At 43.8% G+C, this 27500-nt stretch overlaps 1 protein-coding gene across 14 annotated transcripts in view; it reads right to left on the minus strand.

Moving 5' to 3' along the window:
• LOC135110420 (nucleoplasmin-like protein ANO39) overlaps positions 1-27500 on the minus strand; it is a 130467-nt gene that overhangs the window by 38245 nt on the left and 64722 nt on the right. Inside the window, exon 1 of one of the 14 annotated variants that reach the window (XR_010273286.1) lies at positions 24868-25082. The exons of 11 other annotated variants lie outside the window; for them this stretch is intronic. The gene's annotated coding sequence lies outside the window, so the exon portion shown is untranslated. Of the gene's footprint in view, positions 1-24454; positions 24532-24867; positions 25083-27500 lie in introns of those variants that run through there. 2 more of the 14 variants (XR_010273273.1, XR_010273281.1) reach the window with 2 other exon arrangements.

The following is a 27500-nucleotide window of genomic DNA, read 5'->3' on the forward strand; positions in this document are numbered from 1 at the left end:
TAATTAGATGGTTTCAATGGCAACATCGACAGTTACCTCAAAGGACACAAGTATAACTCAAGTGTTTGTCATCGCTTCCTCGAGGGCGTGACAAAAGACGGTGCGAGAAAAAAGGATGAGTGAAAAGCAACGATACGAGAGAAGCAAGATTATTAATAACTGGGGAAAGGAAAAAAAAAAGGTGAGACTACGAATGGAGGAGCTGAGATGTAGGTCAGACTGTGAGACACGAATGGAAATACAAAAAAAAAAAAAAACGAGAGAGAGAGAGAGAGAGAGAGAGAGAGAGAGAGAGAGAGAGAGAGAGAGAGAGAGAGAGAGAGAGAGAGAATGAAAAGAAATGTAAAAGAATTAGAGCTTGGGGGAATTGGGTCAGAGAGAGAGAGAGAGAGAGAGAGAGAGAGAGAGAGAGAGAGAGAGAGAGAGAGAGAGAGAGAGAGAGAGAGAGAGAGAGAGAGAGAGAGAGAGAGAGAGAGAGAGAGAGAGAGAGAGAGAGAGAGAGACTGTGGATTAAAGGATGGGAATCAATACTGTAGGAGGGCAAAGGAAACGTTAGAAGGAGCACGGCAGCAGTTTAGGAGACAGTACAGGAGACGGGGAGAGAAAGAGAAGCAGATGAATAGATGGAGGCGAGAGATAAGAAAGTGTGACTGAGTTTGCTTGGAATAGACAGACAGACAGAGATGATTAAAAGGTTGAGAGAGGCTTTTGTCCTTCAGTGGAGTGAGAGATGGTGATGACTGGTGATAGTAAGCAAGGTGTTGGTGATGGTGGAGGTAGTAGTAGTAGTAGTAGTTTTTTTTTTTTTTTGTCCTTTTGCCATAAGTCTGTGCCCTTTTACATAAAAAAAAAAAAAAATAGAAGTAGTAGTAGAAACATTAAGGTAAGAAAAATTCAACCCCTTCCTCCCTTCTATCCTTCCTTTCCAGAACCGTAGCGTAAGAACCTACCCTTCCTACCTACCTGTCTACGTATTTATCTGGCCTTGTATTAATCATTAGCTCACCTGTTCATATTATTTACTCGATCAATAATCTCGTCTCCTCTCAAGCACGCTATTGGTTAATTATGTCATAGATATAACTACTACCTCTACTCCATCATTCATCTTTCAACACCCTTCTCTCTTCTCCTCCTCTTCCTCCTCCTCTTCCCCCTTCTTCTGCTCCTCCTTCTGACGTATATGTCTGCTGAGAATTCTGGGAAGTGTGTGTGTGTGTGTGTGTGTGTGTGTGTGTGTGTGTGTGTGTGTGTGTGTGTGTGTGTGTGTGTGTGTGTGGTACTTACATACACAACGGAAAGACAGACAGACGGACAGACACGTGGAGTAATAACAGGAAGGTGTGAAAGATGAGCAGGTACTTGGAAAAAAAAAGTTACCTGGAAAAATTAATGACACTGGAAAGAATGGCGCAGGAAAAAAAATATTGCTGAAGAAAATGTCACAGGAAGCGAACCAAGAAGAAATGGCTTATAAAAAGGAGTGTGTTGTGATATCATTAGGTGAGGTAAGGTAAGGTATGACTAGGTATGTTAAGGCAAGGTGAGCTAAGGTAAGGTAAGGTAAGATCAGATATGGCAAGATAAGACGAGGTTGATTAGGTTAGTGTCAATTCTCTTTCTTGTACTTTTTTTTTTTTACTTATTTCATTTGGCTACGCTTCTTTTTTTGTGGGAGACAGCCTTGGTATATGTGTGTACTTATTTTCTTTGTTTCATCCGGCAGACAGGGGGTGGCCAGGAAGCAATACACAGGTACGGTATGGTAAGACAGCTATTACGCACTGAATAACCTTGGAAAAATTTGCACTCGCCTATAATTTGTACTCCACAGTTTGCTTTTCCGACGAGTGGCTTTCTTTATTCATGAACCACTTAACGAGTGTTCACTTATTCACTACGTTAACAAGATACACTCCTCGCTCCTTCATGCATTCCTGATCTTTATTCTCCACTTGTCTCGTAATTACTACCACCTTCCTTCGTCCTTCCTTTTTTTTTTATTCTCTTGTACTTAGTGCTGTTATATTTTGCTTCGTCTACGTCCGTCTGTGTCTGCCTGGCTGTTTGTCTATTTATGAGTAAAATACCATGCACGTGTCTTTCTGCTCGTCTCTATGCATGTTTGTCTGTCGCGAGTCTTTCTTTTGTTTGTTTGTCTTTATCCCCGTCTGATTCTCTGTCCGTCTAATTTGTCTTCTTGCCTGTTCGTCTTTCTGTCAGCCTGTCTTCGTATGTGTGTCTGTCTGTCTGTCTGTCTCTGTCTGGCGATCTAAATGTATGTCTTTGTGTGTCTTTGTCTATGTGTCTGTATATCTAATCTGACAATTTTCTGCGTATAATGTTTATCTTTGGCCGTTTTTTTGTTACTTCTATTCTGTCTATCTGTCTGTCTGCTGGTCTGTCTTACTGTCTGTCTGGTTATCTATCTGCAAGCCTCTCTTTCTGTTCGTCTATTTATACTTATGCATGCCTTTCTGCTTGCATTAATGTCTGCCTGTCTGTCTTCCTGTCTGTCTTTCTGTGGTTTTACATTCTCTGCTTTCATATTCTTGGGAAATGTGCATGCTTCGTCACTACACACACACACACACACACACACACACACACACACACACACACACACACACACACACACACACACACACACACACCACTCAGGCACGTTACAAAGCACACCCAACACGTGCACCGCCAATCTAGCCCATTTTATGCTTGTCTTCCAGTCTGACACTCACTCATTCGTCTAGTATTTGGCGCTGCTTTTTCTTACTTTTACTTCTTCTCAACCTGCTTGGGAGATGACTCGCTGTCTTTCCTTATCTCCTTACACACACACACACACACACACACACATACACATACACACACACACACACACACACACACACACACACACACACACACACCACAACTGTGCGGTTTTTCGCAAATTATGAAGCGGAAGGTGGTATGAAGAAAACTCGTACGTGATGTGTCGAAGGGGGTGGAGGAGGAGGAGGAGGAGGAGGAGGAGGAGGAGGAGGAGGAGGAGGAGGAGACAAAAGAACACAAAGAACAAACAACCTGCCTGTCAATCGTTACGAGGCAGTTTGTGACAAGTTACATTGTGTAAAGATGAGAGATATATGAAATTAAGGGATGATGATGATGATGATGATGATGATGATGATGATGATGATGATGATGATGATGATGATGATGATGATGAGGAGGAGGAGGAGGAGGATTATGAGTGTGCTTAAATAGAGGAAGAGGAAGAAGAGAACAACGGCGAATAGAAGAACGAGGACGAGGATAAACATGGATATGGAGAAGGACGAGGAAGAGTGATGAGGGTAAGAACCAGGAAAATAAAAAAATCCTACCAGGAAAAAAAATACAAAAAAATAAAGGTAACGACGAATGCAGAAAGGAAAAAAAAAATCTTTAAGACAACAACGACAACGAACTACAATGATTATGATATATGAAGACGTGAAAACTTGTATGTAAGAAAAGTCTGCCAGTCTATACAAGTGTGTGTGTGTGTGTGTGTGTGTGTGTGTGTGTGTGTGTGTGTGTGTGTGTGTGTGTGTGTTTCTGGTTGGCTGGCTGGCTGGTGGGGTCTGGCTGGCTCAGATGTACACTAATGACGATGATTCACCGTAATTGCTCCGACACACACACACACACACACACACACACACACACACACACACACACACACACACACACCTATCAGCAGCACTACATCCAAAATTACCTCCCTGTCTCCCTCCTCTCTCTCTCTCTCTCTCTCTCTCTCTCTCTCTCTCTCTCTCTCTCTCTCTCTCTCTCTCTCTCTCTCTGTGGGCGTGTGGTAGGTGAAGGAAATAAACAACCATTACTTTCAGACAGAAGAATGTAAGTATCTTAATTGACTCGCAGGTGTTAGAAAATATGCCAGAAAGAAATGAAAGCTACACACACACACACACACACACACACACACACACACACACACACCTGCAGCCTCACATGTGCCAGGAAGTACCCCCCTAACCTTCCCTCTACCGAAGACGGGAAGTGACCTGTTGAGAGAGAGAGAGAGAGAGAGAGAGAGCAGAGAGAGAGAGAGAGAGAGAGAGAGAGAGAGAGAGAGAGAGAGAGAGAGAGAGAGAGAGAGAGACGCGCACACACACTCCATCACACACACAAACCTACCCACTGTTACCTACTTCCACCACACCAGCCTGCATGTCACCATATCCTTACTCTACTGATATACACCTACTTAACCTCCTGCACTTTACTTCCCATATGTCACACTTTTACTCGTGTAGCCAACCACCACCACCACCACCACCACCACTATCTCTTCCTGTACATCGGCAAAGGAGGAGGAAGAACGTCATTGGTTCTCTAAGATGACATTAGTCGTCACACCTGCGAGTCCCGATGTGTGTGTGTGTGTGTGTGTGTGTGTGTGTTTGCTACGATACGTAGTGTTATTATAAACAAACATAGCAATAAAACCACAGTATTCATCACCAGTTGTCACACTAACGCGCGAACACACACACACACACACACACACACAACTCATCCTTCCCTTCCTCACCACCACCACCACCACCACCACAGCACGGTATAACAATGAGATGAGCAAAAATTACACTCATTTCGCAAAAAAACAAAAAAAAAAAAGATAGAAGAAAAAAAATACATACGAGCTCTGAACAAAGCAACCTCTCTCTCCCCCTCCACTCCTCGCATCTCTCACTGACTACACTCCCTCAGAACTCAAGCCAGAATGCCGCGTGTCAGCCTCCAGTTTGTCTCATTAGTTGAATTCCACGATGTTGTTATGTGCGTGGCCGAGCCTTGTGTGGGGTCCACGGTGGTTCCCTGAGCGTGTAAGGCGCAGAAGTGTGACGAAATGCCTGCTTCTTAATTCATATTGGCCTCGTTTATGTTTTCTGTGAATGCTCGTGATATTAAACAACACGTTCCCTGAAGAATTTCGTTAAGTAGAAAGTTGCGGTACTTACTGTGAAACTCGTACGGGTGATTGTTCCTTGTCATTTGTGGTTTGAAGGGAAAAGGTTGTTTGCAAATTGTGTGGGGGAAAGGAAAGTCTTTTTCATATTAGGACTACAATTATAGATAGTGCTTAAATGTATCATGTCCAAAGTAGAGCATATTATAGTTTAGTATGTGTGGCACAGTACAGCACAATATAGATGTCATGTATTATTTTTCATTTTGTCGTAGTTTTACATTTCAGTAGTCCATATCTAAAGTTTTCAAATAATAATGATAATAATAATCTAGAGTTTTTGAATAGCTAATACCTCTACTGCGTGGAAGCTGTACGCATTTTTGTTCGTCAAATGAGTCACACAATTAGTCACTCAATGCAACAGACGCGTCACAGTAAAGCACTACAAATTACATGAATACTTTATAACACCAGTGAATCAGTGAATGAACGGTATACTGCACGTTCACATTTTTCAATGCTATAACAGTCTTTCTATTCTCATTCTGCACTACCACCGGAAAAAAAAAAAAAAAAAAACCCGGGATTAACTTGCTTGTTCGTGGCAGCCTGGCGGCGCCTCGGTGGCTTCCTGTTACCGCTCAGTGTAAGCCCTGACTGGCATCATTAGCTTCTCAACTTCCTTTTCAATACTGCGTCATTTGGAAGATGCTTCAAATTGGATGGAGTCCGTTATCCAAATTCAGCTTCATTATGTCAAGACTATGTTTGGATCGGTACCAAAGTTGCTGCTCTTGCTCGGGTTTGTTTATACTCCAGAATTTTTTTTTTTTTTATCACATGAACATGAGCCACATCAGCTGTTTTGAATCTCAGGTATTTCGTGCATATTAAATTACCTAATTTAATACCGAAGAACCTAGCTCATCATTGTTATATTATATTAGGTGAGTTAGATGTGGCTAAGTTACCTAACCTAAACTGACCTGCCTAACTCATCAAAAAAAAAAAAAAAAAAAAAAAGACGATTCGATTTTTTTTTTTTTTTTTTTACTGTTAATTTCTAATCATCATTGACCATACAGCAACTCACCACATACATACAACGCTTCACACCTCAAACCAACAACTCTAAGCGTATCACTGCACTTCATCCCTTTAAGAGATACGGGTTACCTCAAGCTTCATGTCAGAGCGTACGTTAAGAACACAACTTTGAAACACAACACTGGCAACAAAACGAGTCATAGAGAACATAAAACCCTTCATTGCTTGTCGCTTCATGTTTGCCCCATTAGAACTGTCAGGGAACACTCAGATGAAGCAATAACCATCGTACCTGCCGTTAGAAGTGAAAAGGTGAATGTGCCAGATGTTACAGCGATGAAAGCAGGTGACAATCCAAGCACAAGGAAGCTTTCAATTACCTCGATCCAGACTGTCACTGCTGCGGACAAGCCACTCTGATCGCGTTACCAGCTCCCATCAAGCAGCAGGTTTCTACCATTCCCCCCTTACCTCGTTCCCTCAACAGCATAACACACTGTAATGCTCTCCGTGGCTCCAACACAGCCATTCCCTTTACTTTAATTACTACTGGGGATAAAAAGTGTAACGACGCCGGGAGATACACTAAAACACTAACTGAGCACCGTGAAAAGGTTGAAATATACTCGCATGCAAATACAGTTTAATTCGAGTTTCAACTTTTACATTGCGTCATGGAGCCTGGATACATCCATGGCCACCAGCGCCTCATGGCCACGCTGGCTGGGATTTCCTGCTATAAATCCTCTTTTTCGCGAGTCTACCTCCGGAAAACAACGCACGCAATACCGTCCATGGAGTTATGCTGTTAATAGCTGCATATGAACCGTGCCTATTAAACCATACACCAACTATGTATCATCACCAACATATCTATTGCGTACAATAAATGAATATTGCACACAGAGTTAAACTATAAACCGATAGATTATATCAGCGTTTATTGATACCATGGCTGTATGAATCTGCATGTATTAGCTGTATAGTGCGCATGGTGAGTATTAACTACACATACACATGCAACTCCAGCATTGTCAACATTGTCTCCGGCCATAAAGAACCCGGGCTATGACAGGTGGCGCGAGGGATGAGGCTGTCTGCTGGTTCCGGATGTTTATGTGTGCCTCCCTCCCTCCACCCTCGTGTTTGGCGGCCCCCGCTGACCACCGCCTGGTTTATGAGTGCAGATCCCCCTGTCCCGCGGGCCTCGACCCAACTCTCTCTCTCTCTCTCTCTCTCTCTCTCTCTCTCTGCACATTGTGTGTGTGTGTGCGTGTGTGTGTGTGTGTGTGTGTGTGTAGGGAGAGGAGAAAACTGCAATTCAATACGTTTCGATAACTCTCTCTCTCTCTCTCTCTCTCTCTCTCTCTCTCTCTCTCTCTCTCTCTCTCTCTCTCTCTCTCTCTCTCTAGCAGTGCCATTAGTGAACACAAACACTATCCAAGTGCCGGCCATCATTTCATTTTTTTTTTTTTTCACAAGTTTCGTTTCGCTTGTCATAACGAGAGGCGACGGTGAAAAACGAAAGCTTTCTCTTCCCTCCGGTACATGATGAACGAGGACAGCCCTGACAGCTCTAAATGTCACCAAATGCAGGTCAGATGAATGTGTAAACTGACTGGCTGAGTGGCTGATTGCATGACTGACTGACTGGACGAGGGACAGACCGAGAGAGTGACTGGTGGACTAACTGGCGTACTGATTGCATGACTGGCTTTCGAAGTGACTGGCTAACTGACTAGGTGACCGAATCGCTTATTAGTGACTGACTAGCTAACTGAAGGTCTGGTCGAATAAATAAATGATTCACTAACTTACAGCAGACATAACTGATTGACTGTCTAATTGATTAACTATGACTGACTAACATTCCCATTAGCTACCCAACGACTAATTCACCAACTTATTGACTTGCTAACTAATTCATTTAACTGAATGACTGACTGACCGCCTAACAGAATGGCCGACTGAGGGAGGGACGGACCGAAAGACTGACCAAGTGACTGACTGCCTAATTGGGTGACAGAGCTAAAAGTATATATAGAAGGGTCACACATTATGGGTTCCACCGAGTTTGTGTTGACATTCGCCCCCCCTCCCTCCCTCCCACCCTCCCTCTCCCTGTCCTCCCTGTCCCTGCCCGCAGCCCCACACCCAACCTAGCACGTACGATCACGCATGGAGGAGGATGGGAGAGGGAGGGAGGACGAAGAGAGAGAGAATGGAGAGACACGAAACACTATGGAGAGAGAGAGAGAGAGAGAGAGAGAGAGAGAGAGAGAGAGAGAGAGAGAGAGGAGAGAGAGAGAGAGAGAGAGGAGAGAGGAGAGAGGAGAGAGAGAGAGAGAGAGAGAGAGAGAGAGAGAGGTACAGGATGGAGGGGACAAAGAGAAAAGGAAAACGGGAAGGAGAGGAAGAGGGAAAAGGATGAGGGAGTTGACATAGAAGGAATGAAGAGGGACGAAGCAGAGGAAATGGAATGACGAATAAGAGGAGAGAGAAAAAAAAAAGGAAATGAGGACATAACATAAAAACAGAGGAGAGAGGAAAGAGAAGGAGAAAACGAAGTAATGGAAAGGAGGGCATAAAGAAAGCAGAACAAGAGGAGGGGAATGAGAAAAAATGGAGAAGTAAATGGAAGAGAGAAGCATAAAGAAAGCAGAACAAGAGGAGGGGAATGAGATAAAATGGAGAAGTAAATGGGGGAGGGAAGCATAATGAAAGAGAAAAGAGGGATGAAGGCAAGAGGGAAAGGATGATGACGAAGGAAAGGAAAGAGATGGAAGGGAGAGAGAGAGAGAACAGAAGGACGAAGAGGAATAAGAAAGTGAAGCAGAATGGAAGACAGAGAGAGCAAAAATGAAAAGGAAGAAGACAGATGGGATGATGAAAGAGGCAAACAGGAGATGGAAGAGAGAGAGAGAGAGAGAGAGAGAGAGAGAGAGAGAGAGAGAGAGAGAGAGAGAGAGAGAGAGAGAGAGAGAGAAAAAGAAGAATGAATTAAAGTAAGAGACGAAAGAGGAACATCAGCAGAACGGAAGCGAGAAAACAAATGAAGAGGAAGATAGATAGGATGATGAAGGGAGAGAGAGAGAGAGAGAGAGAGAGAGAGAGAGAGAGAGAGAGAGAGAGAGAGAGAGAGAGAGAGAGAGAGAGAGAGAGAGAGAATTGAAGAATGAGCAGGAGTAAGAGACGAAAGAGGAACAGTAACAGAACAGAACAAAAAAAAAACATAAATGAAAAGAAAGATAGGATGATGAAGAGAGGCAAACAGGAGGAGGAGGAGGAGGAGGAGGAGTAGAGGGGAGGGGAGGCTGCATGAGGCTCCCCCCAAACACAGGTCTCTACTAATCCTGTAATGCACCGTGATAATGTTCCATGTCCGAGGAAAACAAACAGCGTGTGCCGAGGTTATCAGTAGATGGATGGCATTATCTGGCTGGCTCGATGAGAGAGAGAGAGAGAGAGAGAGAGAGAGAGAGAGAGAGAGAGAGAGAGAGAGAGAGACTTCAATCCTAACGAGGTTATCTAACATCGACTAGTTACATAAGAAAGCGATTCTTCTCCCACCAAGAAATTCCCAAGAGCTAAGATGGAACTTTCAGCCTGGGAGAGAGAGAGAGAGAGAGAGAGAGAGAGAGAGAGAGAGAGAGAGAGAGAGAGAGAGAGGGAGAGAGAAGCTTTGAAGCCGATAACCCACTAATTAACTATCTCTCTCTCTCTCTCTCTCTCTCTCTCTCTCTCTCTCTCTCTCTCTCTCTCTCTCTCTCTCTCTCTCTCTCTTCAATCCTGACCCTGACCTTTGACCTTCAGCAAGCCTTCCTTCCTTCCTTTACGTCATTTTCCCAGTAAAATTAGCCAGCCATTGTTCCTCCTACACCACTCCGTCCATTCACTCCGCCGCTAGAGGAGGGAGGGGGTAAAGGAGAAGAAAAAAGAAGAGGAGGAGTGAGGAGGAGGAGGAGGAGGAGGAGGAGGAGGAGGAGGAGGAGGAGGAGGAGGAGGAGGAGGAAGAGAAAGAGGAAGAGGAAGAGGAAGAGGAAGAGGAAGAGGAGGAGGAGGAAGAGGTGGAGGTGGTGGAAAAGAAGGAAGAGGTGGAGGGAAACACGTAGCCATGATGATACGACATTGGAAAATAAGAACACACACACACACAATTTTCTCTTACTTTTTTACACAAGACTTTTTTTTTCATCATAGTTTCTCAGATTTTTTCCTTTTTCCTTCTTTCTAGGTCAGTTTTCGCAATAAGTTTCTAAGAGAGAGAGAGAGAGAGAGAGAGAGAGAGAGAGAGAGAGAGAGAGAGAGAGAGAAACGTCAGAATCGGTCACGAAGGAACAGATAGGTAGCCAAACAAATCTATCAATACACATCAAGTTAACAAGGACTCCGGAAGCTCAGGTGGACACAGGTAGGAGGGACGCGGCCTTCGCAAACACGTAATCTGCCTCACCAGTGTAATTTTGCCTTTCATCCTCCCGCCGTTGTTCTGGTAATGATGCGGTCCGCGGTGTGTTGTGTTGTGTTGTTCAGGGGATGCCACTCACTCACTCACTCACGCACTCACTCACTCACTCGCTCGCTCGGAAATACAAAGCTTGCTGCAGTCAAGGTCACAAATAGTTTTTTCTTCCTTTCTTTCGGTTATTCTTCTTATGTGAAAAGGAGCTAGGACAAAGGTATAAATATGAATAAGAAGAAGAAAAACGCTCTGTATAAGATAATTGTGACAAATTTAAAAAGCTCGCTAATTTAGTTTCGAATAACACCATGCTCTTATATTTTTACACTTCAACATTTTCTCTCATTCTTCAGTTTTATAGTCTGCTGGAAGTCTCTTTACAAACTTTACACTTGATAGATTTTTTAGATTACAGTAACTGAAATTCATGGAAAAAAACAAACGAAACACGGTGGAAGTGACTGATGCACGACATTTTATGGGTTCAGCTCAATACTTTTCAGTCATTCCTCGTACGTTACTCACCCTCAGACCATGACTACCTGTTCTCCTTCCTTGCAGTGCGTCCGTCACAAACTTGCTACATCATACTTAGCTTAAAAAGTACGAGTGTCTAGTAAAATAAACTCACTGCATCTATAAAAACACGGAAAACTAGAAGAAATTCCTTTACAACTATATGTACTACGTCTATCACATGACAAATTCTGAAGCGTTACTTTGGTTTTCACGTTCGAGTGTGTATGGAGGAACCAGAGACCAGAGAGGGAAGGTACGTACAATAAGTCCCTGCTTGGTACCCCTTTACACTCCTATTCACCTATCATCCAGTAATGTGTTCTATCCTCTCTTAAAAGCCTCCCATATTGGCTGCATTACCAACCCAATAACTCAGTCACCTCTGGCTAAAGTGGCGACAAAACTGAGCCGAACTGTACCTCACATCCTCGCCTCACTCTGGGAAATGTTTTAGTGTTGATGTGCAGTGGGTATTAAATTTTACGGTGCGGTTTTGGTTGAAATAATTGAGCAAACATTATCATTTCCACGTCACGGATATAAAAGGTTTGCCCGCGGACGAAACTTTGATATGAATACAGCTTTGCGGGTGGTGGTGATAGTGGTGGTGGTGGTGGTGGTGATAGTGGTGGTGGTGGTGGTGGTGGTAATGATGATGCTGAAGAAGAAGAAAGAAAGATAAGAAGAAAAAAAAGAAAGTCGAGGAAGAAGAAAGAAAGATAAAAAGAAAGAAAGAAGAAAAGAAGAAAAAGAAAAAGAGAAAGTCGAGGAAGAAATCGAAGAAAAGAAGATAGAAAAAAAGTAAAAGTAGAAGAAATAGATGATAATAATAATGCTGATGATAATGATAACAATAATGATAATGACGAAGATGATTACGCCGGACGGAGGGACAGACAACATAAAAGCAAGGAGCGAGGAGATAATGAGAGATAATGAGTAAAGATTTTATAGAACACGGATAAGAAAATGGTGAAAAAAAAAAATAAATAAATAAATAAAAAAAAATAGATACCCAGCTAACAAGGACCGTTCATCACTACATAACCTGAACGTGAAGCAAAACCATGGCAAAAAATGACGGCTATGGATTTCTGCCATTACAACGTGCTGTCATTACCACACACGTACCGCTGGATAGAAAAAGGGAGAAAGAGAAAGACGAGATAGAGAGAGAAAGAGGGGAAGTGAAAAAAAAAAAAATGGCGAGCACGTATTTTCTTTCTTTTCTCTCTTTTTTTTTCTTCATGGCGTATCTTTGAAGCACCTTCGCCGCCACTTTCCTCGCATCGATTTCGCATAATTACGCTCCAGAAATATCCATAGCAAGCCAGCAGACCTTCGCCGCCAGGACAGCCGCAGGGAGCCATCAACAACAAGTGAATCTATGCACCTTCACGCTGAAAAATGTTCCACGTCCACTAAATTAAATATCTTTGTTCGTAAAAGTTTTGGCGCCGCATCTCGACAACTTGTAACAGGCTGCAGTAGAAGTTATGGTGGGTGGGTGGTATGGATGGTGTATTTTTCAAGGACAATATTAAATACGCTAACAAAAATATTCCTCGTCCACCAAATTAAATACCTTTGTTCGTAAACGTTTCGGCGTCTTATCTCGATTTGTAACATGCTGCAGTGGAGGTTATGGCGGGGGTAAGGGTGGTGGATTTTCAAGGACAATATTAAGTGGATTTACCTTTACGTTAACAAAAATATTCCTCGTCCACCAAATTAAATATCTTTGTTCGTAAACGTTCCGGCGTCTTATCTCGATTTGAAACGCAGCGGTGGAAGTTCAGTGGAAGTTATGGCAGCGTAAGAGTGGAGGTGGTGGATTTTCAAGGACAATATTAAGTGGATTTACGATAACGAGAAATATTCCTCGTCCACTAAATTGAATAACTTAACTCGTAACCGCTTTTTTTTTTTCGTCTTATCTCGACAGCTTGTATCAGGCTGAAGTGCAAGGGGAGGGAAAGAGAGTGGGAGGAATAATTTTCAATGATGTTTCATGATTCTATTTTTAGTTCAATAAGTATTCTAGACTGTCAACAGGAGAAACACGTGTGACTGGTTAATCATCTCTGCAGCCGTTTGAAAATAGCCCTTATGATTGCACTAAGCTAAGAATACAAGCTCTAAGTCACCACCACCACCACCACCATAATCAACCATTACGATTCTACTGGTTAAAAAAAAAAAAAAAAAAAAGTCCCCAAAAACGTCTCATCTATCACTAACTCATCTATTTCAAGCCACTCCAGCAAAACTCACAATCCATCTACTTTCGTCTCCCCTGCCAGACGTAGCATAAGTATTAATTCACATGACAGCAAAAGCAATTGCCCACTAATCAAGACGTACAGAAGAGACACAAAATTAGAGGCGCAAGAAATCAGCATAACGCGAACCAACCTTCAAAAGGCAAAGAGGAAAAAAAGAAAAAGAAATAAGGTAAAATGACGCAACGGGAAGCAAGGTAATACTGAGAAGGAAGGACGAGGCGGAAAAAGAAAAAAAAAAAAAACGTGAAAGGATTGGGAAAAAATCAGGAGATAGAAAGACAAGACAAGACAAACTAGAATAGAAATAAGGAAGAGAGGCAGGAAAAAGAGAAGTGGAGAAATGTGAGAGAAAGGAAAAAAAAGGGAAACCAGAGAGAGAGAGAGAGAGAGAGAGAGAGAGAGAGAGAGAGAGAGAGAGAGAGAGAGAGAGAGAGAGAGAGAGAGAGAGAAATAAGGAGTAATGCAGGGAAGGGAGAAAGTGAGAGGGAGTGGAGAGGGGAATTTGAAGAGAGTGAGAAGGAAGGAGGAGATGGAGGGAAAAAGGTGAGGAGATGGAGGACAATACACACCAGGTCTTTCTACCCTGAGAGGTGCCAGGTGGCTTCAGAAGGGAGGGAGGAAGGGAGGGAGGGTGGGAGGGAGAGGGAAGGAGACAAGGGAGGAAGGGAGTGTGGAAGGAAGGGGAGGAGTGCATCCCTTTCAACGGTTGTGCATTGAGAGAGAGAGAGAGAGAGAGAGAGAGAGAGAGAGAGAGAGAGAGAGAGAGAGAGAGAGAGAGAGGTAACGAGGCGAGAGGAAAGAGGTTAAATAATACCTAAGAGGGTAGTAAAGGAGTGAGAGGAGGAGTGAGAGCAGGAGGAGGAGGAGGAGGAGGAGGAGGAGGAGGAGGAGGAGGAGGACGCTGGAAAGTGGAGGTGCGAGGTGACACCACTCCCAGAAGACCTCACCAACTCCACAAATTACCTCCAGCTGCCTCCTTCCTTCCCTCTTCCCTCCTCTCCTCTTTTCCCTCCCTCCCTCCCTCCCTGCCTGCCAGCCTCAGTCCGTCCATTCCCTTCCGTAACCCAAGACTGCTTCACGATTGGATTTCCTTTACTCTAACCAATACATGAAAATTATATACTACTACTACTACTACTACTATAATTGTTGCTGTTGCTACCTCCTCCTCCTCCTCCTCCTCCTCCCTGCGGAAAAACAACAACAACAACAACAACAACAACGAAAATAACAATAACACCAGCAAGAAAAATAAACATCAATAATGATCTCCCGACACGCGCGCGGACACACACACACACACACACACACACACATGCACCTTTCGCTCAAATTCACATATATCACGAAATTCACATTCATTTTTTTATTATTCTTTTTTCCATCTGCTTTCCCTAAATGGACGCCCGCCATACCAATATTATACATCTAAGACTTTTTTTTACCTCAACAAAGACTTACTATTTCTATTTTCATATACCAACATCTCTTTATAATCACTCACGTACCGGACATCAGTGGCACATACATACATACATACATACATACATACATACATACATACATACGTAAATCGCTCCCTTAAACAGAATCTAACGTTTTTATGTATACCTGCTTCAAGTTTTTTTTCCTTTTTTTTTCCAGAAATATTCACCTGCTACGTATTTCAAACCCATAAATTCTTGTTATCGTTCCTTCCATCTGTCCAAATGACGCAAATAGTCCTGGGCTGCCATCGCTCCCGGCCCCCCTTCTCTCTCTCTCTCTCTCTCTCTCTCTCTCTCTCTCTCTCTCTCTCTCTCTCTCTCTCTCTCTCTCTCTCTCTCATTAGCATAACTCTCAACTCCTACAGGATGCGTACGTCCCTCCCTTCAGCAGACCCTCAGGCTTGGAGGAGTGAGTGGCGGTGGGCAGGAAGGCGCCGAGATGGAAGCACAAGAGGCGAGAGGATGGACGAGCATATCATCGGTAAGCCATCACGTGAAGGGCCTGAGGAGGTGCGTACGAAAGGAGGAAGGAAGGAAAGACGGGACAGGAGGAGGAGGAGGAGGAGGAGGAGGAGGAGGAGGACGAAAGAAGGCAAGGGAAGATGTGTGGAAAGAGGGGAAGGAAGGATGTGGGTCACTGGATGGCAGGAAAGACAGTGCACGAGGTAAGGTGAGGTGGAAGGGTGATGGTGCGATAATAGCCAGTCATTATCCCTCCCTCTCTCACCAAGATTTAAAACGACAGTCTGGCTCCACCTTACACCATCCGCCTCACGCACTCACAGCCCCGAGACGTGCTTTGTACTGCATGTGGCGGGAGGGAAGGAGCGGGAAGGTTGGGAGGGGTAGAGGAGCGGCAGGGACGGCGGGAGGGACAGCGACAGGCACGGCGGCGGGTAGGGTGGGGAACGGTAAGGCAAGACTGAGTGAGAAGCAGCGGCATGGCGTGGTGAGGGTGGTGGGTGGGGTGGGACGGGGCGCAGCATGGCGTGGCTGTATTGGATGAGGCGGGGCGCGAGATGGCGTGGTGAGGGTGGGTGTGGCGCCGCCCGCTAGTCGCCACACCCACCTTACGTCTACTACCCGTGGAAAAGGAGCGAACACGACAGCCTCTTGGGGGTCTGCTACGCCTCCCCGGTGGGCTGATGGGCTCTCCGGTGGCTCTCTTCCAGATCACACCCCCTCCCTCCTGCACTCCTGTATCACCTCGCAGGTTATACATTCTACACCTATGATTTATGTTCCTCTGACGTCTCCCCGGCAAGTGGGTGATATACCGAGGCGACAATACACGTCACCCAGAGTGTCAATTTAGCCTTCCGTGAAAAGTGTGTTTGTCTGAAACCATGGTGGCTTCCCGCAGCCTTATTTACCTCATTGTGTATTCTGTTTATGTGTCAGCCTGTGGTCATGTGCCCTACCTCCGTCCCTCCTCTCCCACGGCAAGGCAAGTTCCGTGAAGACAAATGTCGGGACTAAAGCATATTTTACTATGCCACGACATATATGCAAGAGAAAGGCTGGTTTGTTGGTTTGCTACGCTCGGGATTATAAAACTCTGATATAATGATTAAAGTTTGCAGTATTGCCCTTTGAACATAAAAAGCCAGAAAAGTAAAAAGAAGAAAAAAACATCTATCAGATCTTTAATGTAATCCGTTCACAAGGCCCGTCATTCATCATGTAATTATCAGTTCCAATTCATTTTTTTTTTCTTTTTATCCACACACTACGTTCATTTTTCGACGCGGCAAAGACCAACAGTAAAGCCGATTTTCCGCCTTGTTTTATTGGTGTGTGTGTGTGTGTGTGTGTGTGTGTGAGCAAGCGCTATTTACTTCTACCTTATCCTTTATCTTTTGTTTGTTTCATTACGTTTGTATCAATTAACCTACTAGTCGTATCTGTCCATCTTCCTCTGTTAACCTACCTATCTTCGTCACCGTCTCCACTCGCCCCACGCGATAACAATCTCACACGTGACAAACTCGATATGCAAGTGTTCAAGTGTTCTGCAACAATATCACAACAGCTGCTTTCCCGGCGGCGTCTGGGCGGGGCCTTGACTCGCATACTGGCTGAAGAACACACATTTTGGTCGTCGTTTACCATTAACTGCAGTTTTTCCCCTTTCCCCTGTGACTTAAAAGACCATATTCTGAAGCACTACTGCCAGCACCTCCACTACTTTCAATAGGCTCTACTAGTTGCAAGGACACGAGTTTTCAAAGGTGTTTTATGGTTCTCGTGATGGATTAGAGATATTTTTACATTATTAACAGGATAAACACTCTTGAGAACCCAGCTAATCATCTCTGTGGCCTTTGAAAACAGTTGCGGTGAGAGACCAAAATGTTTCTGAATACGGGTGTTACGTAGATGTACTGTACAATTCGATAGGGACGCCATTGATCAGAGGGCACAGTAACAGCCAGTGACTCACCAACACGTGCACTCCGGGATTTTCCATCCATTCATGAGGTGTTGTAATAATGCATCATCTTTATTAGTCACCTAACACTGTACCGCGGTGCTGGCATGCCCTCAAGGTAAACACATCATCCCTCGCGATGGTTGCCTCGCCGCCCCAGAGCCAGCAGGAACTTGATGGCGAGGTGCGAGGGTTGGCAGGTGAAGCCTCTTAGGTTATTATTGGGCTTCGAGGCTCAATATTCCTGGGTAGTATAATAGTTCACATCGCTTAGGATCTTGATAGTCGTGAAAGTGTTACGAGCAGCCGTCTTGTAGCCATATCTCTTAGTCATAACACTGAGTACTGCTTGCATACACGGGATGCCAATTAACAAGGAAATTATGTGCGGTGACGACTCGGCACTCACGCGATGACAGTATGATGCAAGACGTGGCATTATGAAGACACTGTAACGCCGCCTTTGTTTGTTACCACGTCGCAACCTTATCACGACTTAATTTATGAAAGATTAACTGTGGCTTTGTTTGTGGGCAAGTCAAGGCCTCACCGGGAACACTTTCTACTTTTTTTTTATTCACCTGTGCATTTACTACTTTATTTTTACGGTGAGGGAGTAGTAACCGAAAGCTTCAGACAAAAGTAAAAGAAAAGGGTGAGCGTAGAACGTCGGGCGCCGTATGTGATCAACAGCAGCAATATCTAAGAATTTAGTTACTGTGTAGGTCAATAAAAGAAGAGGATTACTAAAGCCGTACTGAGTTATGATTTAGTGAACGTGGGCCTTTTTCCACTACCAGTTAATTAAAACCCATTGTGAAACCGGTACATTTAAATAAAAGATTCACGATACATTCACACTGGGTGCGTGAGAGCCAAGTTCAGCCAGATGATGGAAAGCTCAGACATCCAAGGTCGTGGGCAGCGAACAAAGCAATATTGGCGGGAACATAGGCGTAACAACCAGCTGTGTGTTGAATTTGGGAAGAGAACAAGGAGGAGGGAGCGGGAATTCGGATATTATTGGTTAGACTGAGAAGAGAGAGGGTTGAGTTCCAGAAGCTGTGTGGAGGGGAGTGAGGTTCAAGTAGTTTTGCTCACTGTTCTTAATACTTTAAGTCATGACGCCTTAGTGCTTCCATTTAGTCATTGATTTTTTTTTTTTTTGTTCAAGTGTTTTACAAATGAAGAATTCTTAAGAAATCGTGACCTACTAACAAAGTCTTGTCAAAATTGTACGTCATGTGTTGCTATCGCGTGCCTGCCAGGTCTTCTCTTGACATCATTTCCTTGTCTTAATTGGCATCACACTTATGTACACACTTCTCAGTGTTAAAAGCAAGGCGATTTGTCGATAAGGTGACTGGACGTATTACTTGCCACTGTCTTTAGTTCGTAAGCTGTTATACTTGCTATCCCTGGAATATTGAGCCTAGGAGCATAATAATGAGAAAATAAATCTTGCGACGCTTCGCTTGCTAGCCCCCGCCACCACGTCTTGCTGGCTGGGGCGAGGCGAACCATTGTGAGGCGTAACTTGTTTACCTGGAGGGCATGCTAGCGCAGAGGTCCAGGGCTGGGTGATAGATAATAATGCCACTATATCATACTGATCCAATAATGTCAAATGCAGCCGCGTGATGTTAAAGAGTCCCTGCCTTGTGGTGCTAGATGCTGAATGTATGATATGCACAGAAAAAATGGTACGTTGACTGATAATCTAACGCAGTCGATAACTACCATGTCATTATTCATCTTTATTACGTGCCACTTCTCCCAGTTCAACATCAGGCACATTTTCAGTGACTTTTTTCCTCTGCCACCTATCCTTTGTCCATTTTTTTTTTACTTTTTTTTTTTCTTTTCAGAGTATAAAACATGCAACCTTGGTACATCCACGTTATTTCATGATGCTGCAATACTCCACATGCCTATAACGTTGTATTGCCATCACCATGCAAATTATTCGTTAAAGCAAACAAGTCCACCATAAACTAAAGATGCAAGATTCAAAACATGGTAATACTCGTATACTCCAACGAAAACTAGCATTGGCAATACTTTTTTTTTCTTTTCTCAAATCTATGTTTCCTGTGTGTGTGCGGGAGGCTGTGCTGGTACTGGTCGTTGGTCACTGCATACCATGAGGCAGCAAACACACTGCTTGGATGGCGCGTGCTCAAGTGACCCAAATATAAAGATTGATAAAAATGAGGACACAGGTGACGGCACGAAAACTTTGTGAGTGTAAACATTGATGCAAACACTAAGGACAAAATGTGTGTTCTGCTTCGTGTTCAGGCCTCGCTGCAAATTGGCTCCACATTCAAGCTGAAAACTCCTCCAAAGATGTGTCAATTTTATTTCCTGTTTATATATATATATATATATATATATATATATATATATATATATATATATATATATATATATATATATATATATATATATATATATATATATATATATATATATATATATATATATATTTATGAATTATTTAATTCATTTATTTCGTTTATTTTCATTGTTTGTTCTTAATTTCCTTTATTTTACTTAATTTAATTAATTCGCTTATTTTTACTTTTTTTTTTTATTTGATTATCTATTTTCATCTTTTTTTTTTCCGTATCGAGAAGTGTGTGTTTGGAGGCGAGTGACACAGCATGATGGCCAGATTCGTCCGTGACGGCAGCACACATAAATCAGCTTAAGATTCGTGACGTCAGGAATAAATTAACATTTTTTTTTACGGAGTACAATTTAAACAGACCCAAAGATTACAGCGATCAGACCATTGTTTCAGCCGTAAGGCACGTACGCCATATATATATATATATATATATATATATATATATATATATATATATATATATATATATATATATATATATATATATATATATATATATATATATATATATAGCAAAATTACAGCTTTTGATTTATTCTGCTTATTATTTTATTATTCTTGAACCTATACATTTTATTCCTCTTTGAGTTGACTGAGTAGTGGATTTGTGTCATCTCTCCGGGATGACTCAAGCCAAATGGAAATCCACCATGTTAGTGCAGGAACAGGCAAACTTTCAGATGCAATGAATTCACGTTTTGTTGTGTAGTGGATATGTGTCATCTCTCCAGTGTGACCCATGAATAGAAGTGCAGGAAGAGGCAAACTTTCAATGAATTCACGCTTTGGTCAGATGCTATGAACAAACAGAAGTGGTTGCCGTGAGCCGCCAGTTTTTTTTGTTTTTTTTTTCAACCCAAATCGAGGTAACTTGTACGAGTATGTACTGAAACACAAGGACATGGAGGTGTTTACTTTTCTCCAGATTGACTGATTATTTAGTATCGCAGACTTTTTTTTTTTTAAGCCAATGTGTTGTAATGTAACACACGAGAGTATCAAGGGTATCAAGATGGACTAATGCATCTATTAATTTCCCTCCAGACTGATAAATTGATTACCTGTTTGCCTTTCTCGAGATTGACTGATTATTTGGTATCACTGATTATTTGGTATCACACAATTTCTTTTCACATCAATGCGTTGTAATGCAGCACACTAGAGCATCAATATAGACTAATTTTTCCCTTTCAGTTTCCCTTCAGGTTGATGAATTGATCACCTGGCGACGCAACAACGAGGTCATGTCGCGTCATATCTCCGTCCAGCTCGATTAATTGATTGATGACTCGACTCCATAACAAGGTCATATGGCGTGGAATTTCTCCCCAGACTTCCCAAGAACACCTGATAGGATCACTCGCCACACAAGATCAAGATAGGGCATACCTCGATCTTGTCACCAGCTCACCTCAGACACCCTCGCCTCACCCTCCCGTCACTCTCGATCACATTCCTCAGTCACTTTCCCTCCTCACTGAATCATCCTCGGCAGCCTCGACCACTCCCGCGCCTCAGGCAACACCGGGACGCACACCTCAGGCTGACCTCGACCACATGCTAATACTCGGAAGATAAAGGCATAGAGGAGTGGCGAGCATGACTGTGGCTTACTTTGAGGGTCAGTGAAAGCTTAATGGTTCGAGAAATTGCGGTAGTTTTATCTAAATGAGAATAATTTTCTTACTCAAAATTTAGAGTAAAAGATTTCTGGTTTCAAAAGTGGTAGACATTAGCTCTATTCATATTATGTAAAGTGGTGAAATTTTTCGTTCCCAAGTGAAAAACGTTCACTGAATGCAAGTAAGAGTCGAAGATTTTTCATTCGTGGGCGAGCACTGATTTTTGTTGAATTGTCTTAAGATTTTTTTTTTTCATTCCTAAACGAGGTAATATTAATCTTGAATTATTATTATTATTTTTTTCTTCCTTATCCAGTAAATCTTTCATTTATATGTATATGTGATATGTATATACCATTCCACACAAAGGAGCATAAATTCTAAGCAAGTTATTCAGAAGCGGGTTTTTCTTCTATTTCAAAGCAGTGGACATTCAATCTGAGGGAACGGTAGGTGAGAAGCCTTCGCCTTTACTATCCCATACCTCTTACTTTTAAATTAGTTTACTACAGACAGGCTCGTAAGGATCAACTGATGCACTGTTTGTATGTTCCTTTTTGTTCCTCTTGTGTGGTCTGTTCTATAATAATATTCGGAAAGTTCTAATGATATTCTTTCTTTGTGTTCATTTCATTCCATTTACTCAAACAGGTCTGCTGTTGTTTGTTCTCCCTCTCCTTCCTTTGTGTTATACGAGTATTTCATCCCCGTTACTCAAGGAGATCCAGTGATGCTTGTTCTTCCTTCGTGTTCCTTGGTTTCCTTCATTCTACTCCAGTTACTCAATTTTTTCATCACTTTCTGGGTCACGCGGTACGGTGGAGAGTGGGAGTGCTGGCCGCGTGATGGGGACGAGACACGTGACTGGCCAAGCTTTCCTCCACTCCCCGGACCCTCCGCCACCGTCTTCACGACACTATATACAATAATTAAGGCAGGAAATTAACGTGTTCCCGTAATTCATGATAATTAATACAGAAAACGCAAGGGAGGTTCACGACACACATGCACGTTTCTCTTGCTCTTCGTCTCTTGGTCTCTCGGTTTCGGTCTTACCCTGTGTGTGTGTGTGTGTGTGTGTGTGTGTGTGTGTGTGTGTGTGTGTGTGTGTGTGTGTGTGTGTGTGTGTGTATTTACGTACGAAACTTGTGGTTACTATACCGTGTCTGACAAGTAGGCAGGCAAACACACAAACAAACAAACAAACACACACACACACACACACACACACACACACACACACACACACAAACCGAGAAAAAAATAGAAAACAAGACAAAAAATCTGCCTGCTTATTCCCACATCCACTACCTCCTCCTCATCCTCATCCTCCACCTCCCCCTTCCTCCCCCTCCCTGCATCTCTCTCCCCCCCAAAGCTCGCCTAATCGCAGAAACATCCGACAGCAGACGTAAGCACGAACCAGCTTACATTAAAAGGTCCGTGGCAACAATTTTGAAAAGTTTAATAGTGCAACACTACAACGTGAATCTCAGTTGTCTCGAGTGTGTGCAGTACAACAGCCATTGGTGGTGGTGGTGGTGGTGGTGGTGGTGGTGGTAGTTGTAGTAGTAGTAGTAGTAATGGCTCCAAATTTTATGCAGTAGTAATATTTATGATAATAACAAGCCCAACAACAACAATAATAATAATAATAAAAATTAGATAAATTAATAAACACCTTTCATACACATTTTCTTTTACCCTACGCAACCAGTTTCTCCTTCATACACGCACACGCACACGCACACACACACACACACTTGTACACTTACACTTACGAAAAAAAAAAATAAATAAAAAGGCTAACAGCTGCCCTAAAAGGCTCACACCTGAACACTCCACACACCTTGGCGCTCACCACCTGTGGCTGCTGGCCACCTTCTCAAACCTCTCCTAGCCTTGCTCAGACAAACACACACACACACACACACACACACACACACACACATTGAACTAGTCACATGAAAACAACACATCACAGCCACATTTCAGGTTTGTAAGGCTAAGTTAGATTAGGTTCAGTTAGTTAAGTAACCTAACCTAACCTTACCCATCTTAAGTGTAGCTACGTTCGGTTAGGTTAGGTTAATTTGAGTAAGCAAGTAGCCTAACCTAATTTAATCTAACTAAAGTGCAGCTACGTATGTTATGTTAGGTTAGATTAGGTAGGCAAGTACCCTAATCTAATCTTCGCCATCTTAAGTGTAGCAAGATTTGGTTTGGTAAGCAAAATTCCTAACGAAAGTAACCCATGCTTAGTGAAGCTAGGTAAAGTTAGGTTAGTAAGCGATCTAACCAAACCCATCTTAAGTGTAGCTAAGATGGTTGGCCTTCAAGTGATCCCAGTAACAAACGTGTTGAAATAAACGTGATCTAGTGTTACGCAAGTTTAAATCAATGTCATAAGTCCTCAGTGTTGTTCTTCGAATCCCGTAATGTCACGGGGTTATGCACTTATCACTTCTTGCACCACCGACCATGCAGAGCCCTTTTTGTCACGACGCCCAGCCACGCCCTTGTAAACACCAAATAACACTTGAACTATCCACGCATTTCGTCACTTTTTGTCACGGTTTTCGACCCCGCCTTCATTAACAGCATATACTATTAGAACTAACGACAGACTATTTTTTTTTTGTGAACTATCGACTAAATTCATTTCATGTCACGATATCCAGCGAATCTTATCGTACACAGACTATGTACATTCATATTTTCACTTTCACAATATAACTCGTGAGTGCCTCGTAATGTTTGTCGTGGAAGAAGAATCGAAAGATTTTGTTGATTTTGTAAATAAATGATAGTTCTGTATGCTGGGATGGCCAGGAATACACGGACAACAGATGGAAAGATGAGGTAAGGAGGAATAAACGGGGATAAACAAGGAATAATAAGAAGAGATGACAAGTTTGGGTGCTAGGGTGAGCAGCAGACAGGTGTAACGAGAGAGAGAGAGAAAGAGAGAGAGAGAGAGAGAGAGAGAGAGAGAGAGAGAGAGAGAGAGAGAGAGAGAGAGAGATTAACTGGGCAAGAGACCTCCCACGTTGTATATTATGAAGCAAAGCGAAATGTTACAAAATAGTAGTAGTAGTAGTAATAACAATAATAATAATAATAATAATAATAGCAATAATAATAATAATAATAATAACAGTAATCCACTATACATACTAACGAAAAATAAGATACCTGACATTTCCCCCTCATCGTTTCTCTCACCCTGTTTCGAACGGTTCACTAACGTGTCTCGATCTTTGTCACGACTGCAAGAAGCCTTCAGTCCCGCTACACACACACACACTAGCCAGCCAGCCAGCCAGCCAGCCAGCATACCAGAGTGGTGTTGAGTCGTGCAAGAGATGAGCAGTTCCCCCTCCCTTCCTCCATTCCATTAACCCGCCCCCTGCCTCACTACTAACACCACTATTAACAGTTATTTCCGGCCCGTGACTACATAAACACCACTACCCTAACCACAGCCTCGCACCCTTGCCCTCGCTCGCCCTAACCACAGCCTCGCCGCAGCTACACACCTTCATATAAGTTAGGAAAGGGGCATTAATTGGGCGAAAATCTAATGCGAGGCCTAAATAATGTTGAAAAGTACGTGGTTGTATCCCTAGTGAGCGTACCGTTGGTTTGATTAGCGGTGCGGTCCAGTGATGAGCGCCGTGAAATGGTCAGTGGTCAGGCAGACGGAGGCTTGGCGTGCTGCAGGGAACAGATGCGGCACTCAGCAGTAGCCTCCCTAATCTTGGTGGACATATGCACTGCCTCCTCATTTGTAATATTAGTGGTGAGGGGGCTGTCAACGGTGCCTGGTACGAGTATTCGGCATGCCTGCACCTGCCACTTGACTCACACTGATCAGCCTGCAACTGTCATATAGTGTGCGTGGATGCAGCATGTGGCGATTCGTATGTAGAACGTGAACTGACATACATTGCACGTAACGCCATAAAGTTTGATAATTTAGGTACACTCGCTCATACCATCGATTTTCTGTGCTTGAACCATGTCTATACAAGATAACGTGATTTGTGTAGTAGTATTTATCCATGATATACATTCTTCGTTATAACTATCCTCCGTCTCTTATTTCAATTAGATAGTGTACTTTAGCACAGTCTTCTCAGAGATAAAAAAAAAAAAAGTGTTGTTGTTTGCTTTCCCTGTTTGGAGCTCTCAAAAAAAAAGCAGCAGCACTGTGACCCGAGCACCTCATCCCGTCAGTCATTCCCTCCACGTAAAGAAGGTTGCCAGGTGATTATACAAGCAGCACTAACACCAAGCCATCCAGTGGAAACTAGAACAATCTAGAATGCGTGGATTGGAATTCACGTGCACAAGTTAAAGAAAGGTGTGACTTCACTGCGCTGCCTGCAGAGCCGCCCTGCACGCAGCGCTCCAAGCACCAAGAACACAGACATCCACAGCGCCTGACTAAATTCCCTTTGAAATGTAAATTAATCTCCGACAGCCTCATTGTGTCAGGTGCGCAGCCTCGATCGTGGCTAGGACTGCCCTCCCACCCCCGGGAGAGAGAGAGAGAGAGAGAGAGAGAGAGAGAGAGAGAGAGAGAGAGAGAGAGAGAGAGAGAGAGCAGATTCTCATATCTCCTGGAGCGGCGCCGTGAGGCCAATAATAATCTGAAAAAAAGCACATCGTCACGAGACAGGGGACCCGAGCAGAGGCGTGTCAACGACAGGCCCAAAGAAGGTGTCTCCGAGGAAACGCAGAATCTCATAAAGTCACCAGCAAGCGTGCCAAGCCACCGCGAACAATAATGAGACCAAAGGGTACAAGCAGAATACTGGCATGGACTTGTATGGAGGAGCGAGTAACGACGGAGTCTTGAAAGAGAGAGGGAGAGTTCCATGATAAGACAAGATTACGTACTCAGACGAAGGAAGGGACGTGAAAGTTGATTCGTGCCGCGGGTCTGTCAGAGGCACATTGGAGAAAACGAGACAAGGGAGGGAAAGGATACGCTTGTAACCTGAAACATCTCCTGGTATTAGTAACATTACCGCGCTGAGGAGACCACCACCACCACCACCACCACACCATGCCTCACTGCACACGCTGATATTACCTACACTTTCATAAGCTTACCGCATACGAGGCGAAATACTTTAAATCTAATAAAAGTGCTGCAGGAAATGAGGCTGGTATTTTTACGTATGTGTGTGTGTGTGTGTGTGTGTGTGTGGTCGCAGCCAGGAGGCAGAGTGATGGCGGGGGGCAGGGAGAAGGCGAGGTGCCAGATTATTTGAAGGTTCAACGTGAAAACAAAATATAAACCGAGAAGTGTGCCACGCAAAGGCCGCGGTGGTGATGTTGCTGCCTCCGCCGGGCTTATGGGCTCAAGTTCCCTCCTTGCTGGTACACACACACACACACACACACACACACACACACAGACGTGCAAGCTAGGGAGTGGCCGGCCCTATGCTGCGGCTGAGTCACGCGGCTTGTGGGATGACACACGCACCAGCACTTCCAAATGACCACAAGCACGAACACAAATAAAAATACGTACATAGGAAATCGTACACGGGTCCGTACATACTTGCACTGTATCCCTGTTTGCAAGAAGGCGCGTGCGAGCACACACACACACACACACACACACACACACACACACACACACAAAAGCAAGCAAACAGACACTCAAACACGCACACAGTGAAGAATTAGATTCGACAAATACATGCAAGCACTACAAATGGAGGCTGACTAGCGACAAGCAGACAAGCAGGCAGACAGGGAGGGAGGGAGGGAGGCAGGAGCGCCGGCCGGCAGGCAAACAAACCAGACGGACGCACGCACAGGAACGCACGCCCACGCACGTACGAACGCACACCCACACCCACGCCGTCTGTCCCAACTTAAAGGTGAACACCGGTAGAGCGTCGTCGCACCTAATAAAAAAAAAAGACCACCACAGACTCCCTTCCCTACAGATATCTCCTCCCTCCTTCCTTACCCCCACTCTCCCCTCCAAGCGACCCCTCCCTTTCCAACCCTTTCCTCCCTCCAAGCAACCCTCGTCTCACCCCATGCCGACCCTCCCTCTCACCAGCCACCGCATCCCGCCCTCCTTTTCCTCCTCCTCCTCCTCCTCAGTCCTGTAAGGTATCTTCCCTCCCGCCACCATGCCCTCCAGGTCGCCGCCTTCATACCCACGGACTCACATACCCCATCCAGGAGTCACCAGATACCCCCACTTCCTGCCGCCTCGTCCTGCCGCTCCGCACCCCAC

Source organism: Scylla paramamosain, chromosome 2 (genome assembly GCF_035594125.1).
Source record: "Scylla paramamosain isolate STU-SP2022 chromosome 2, ASM3559412v1, whole genome shotgun sequence".
Taxonomy (NCBI): domain Eukaryota; kingdom Metazoa; phylum Arthropoda; class Malacostraca; order Decapoda; family Portunidae; genus Scylla; species Scylla paramamosain.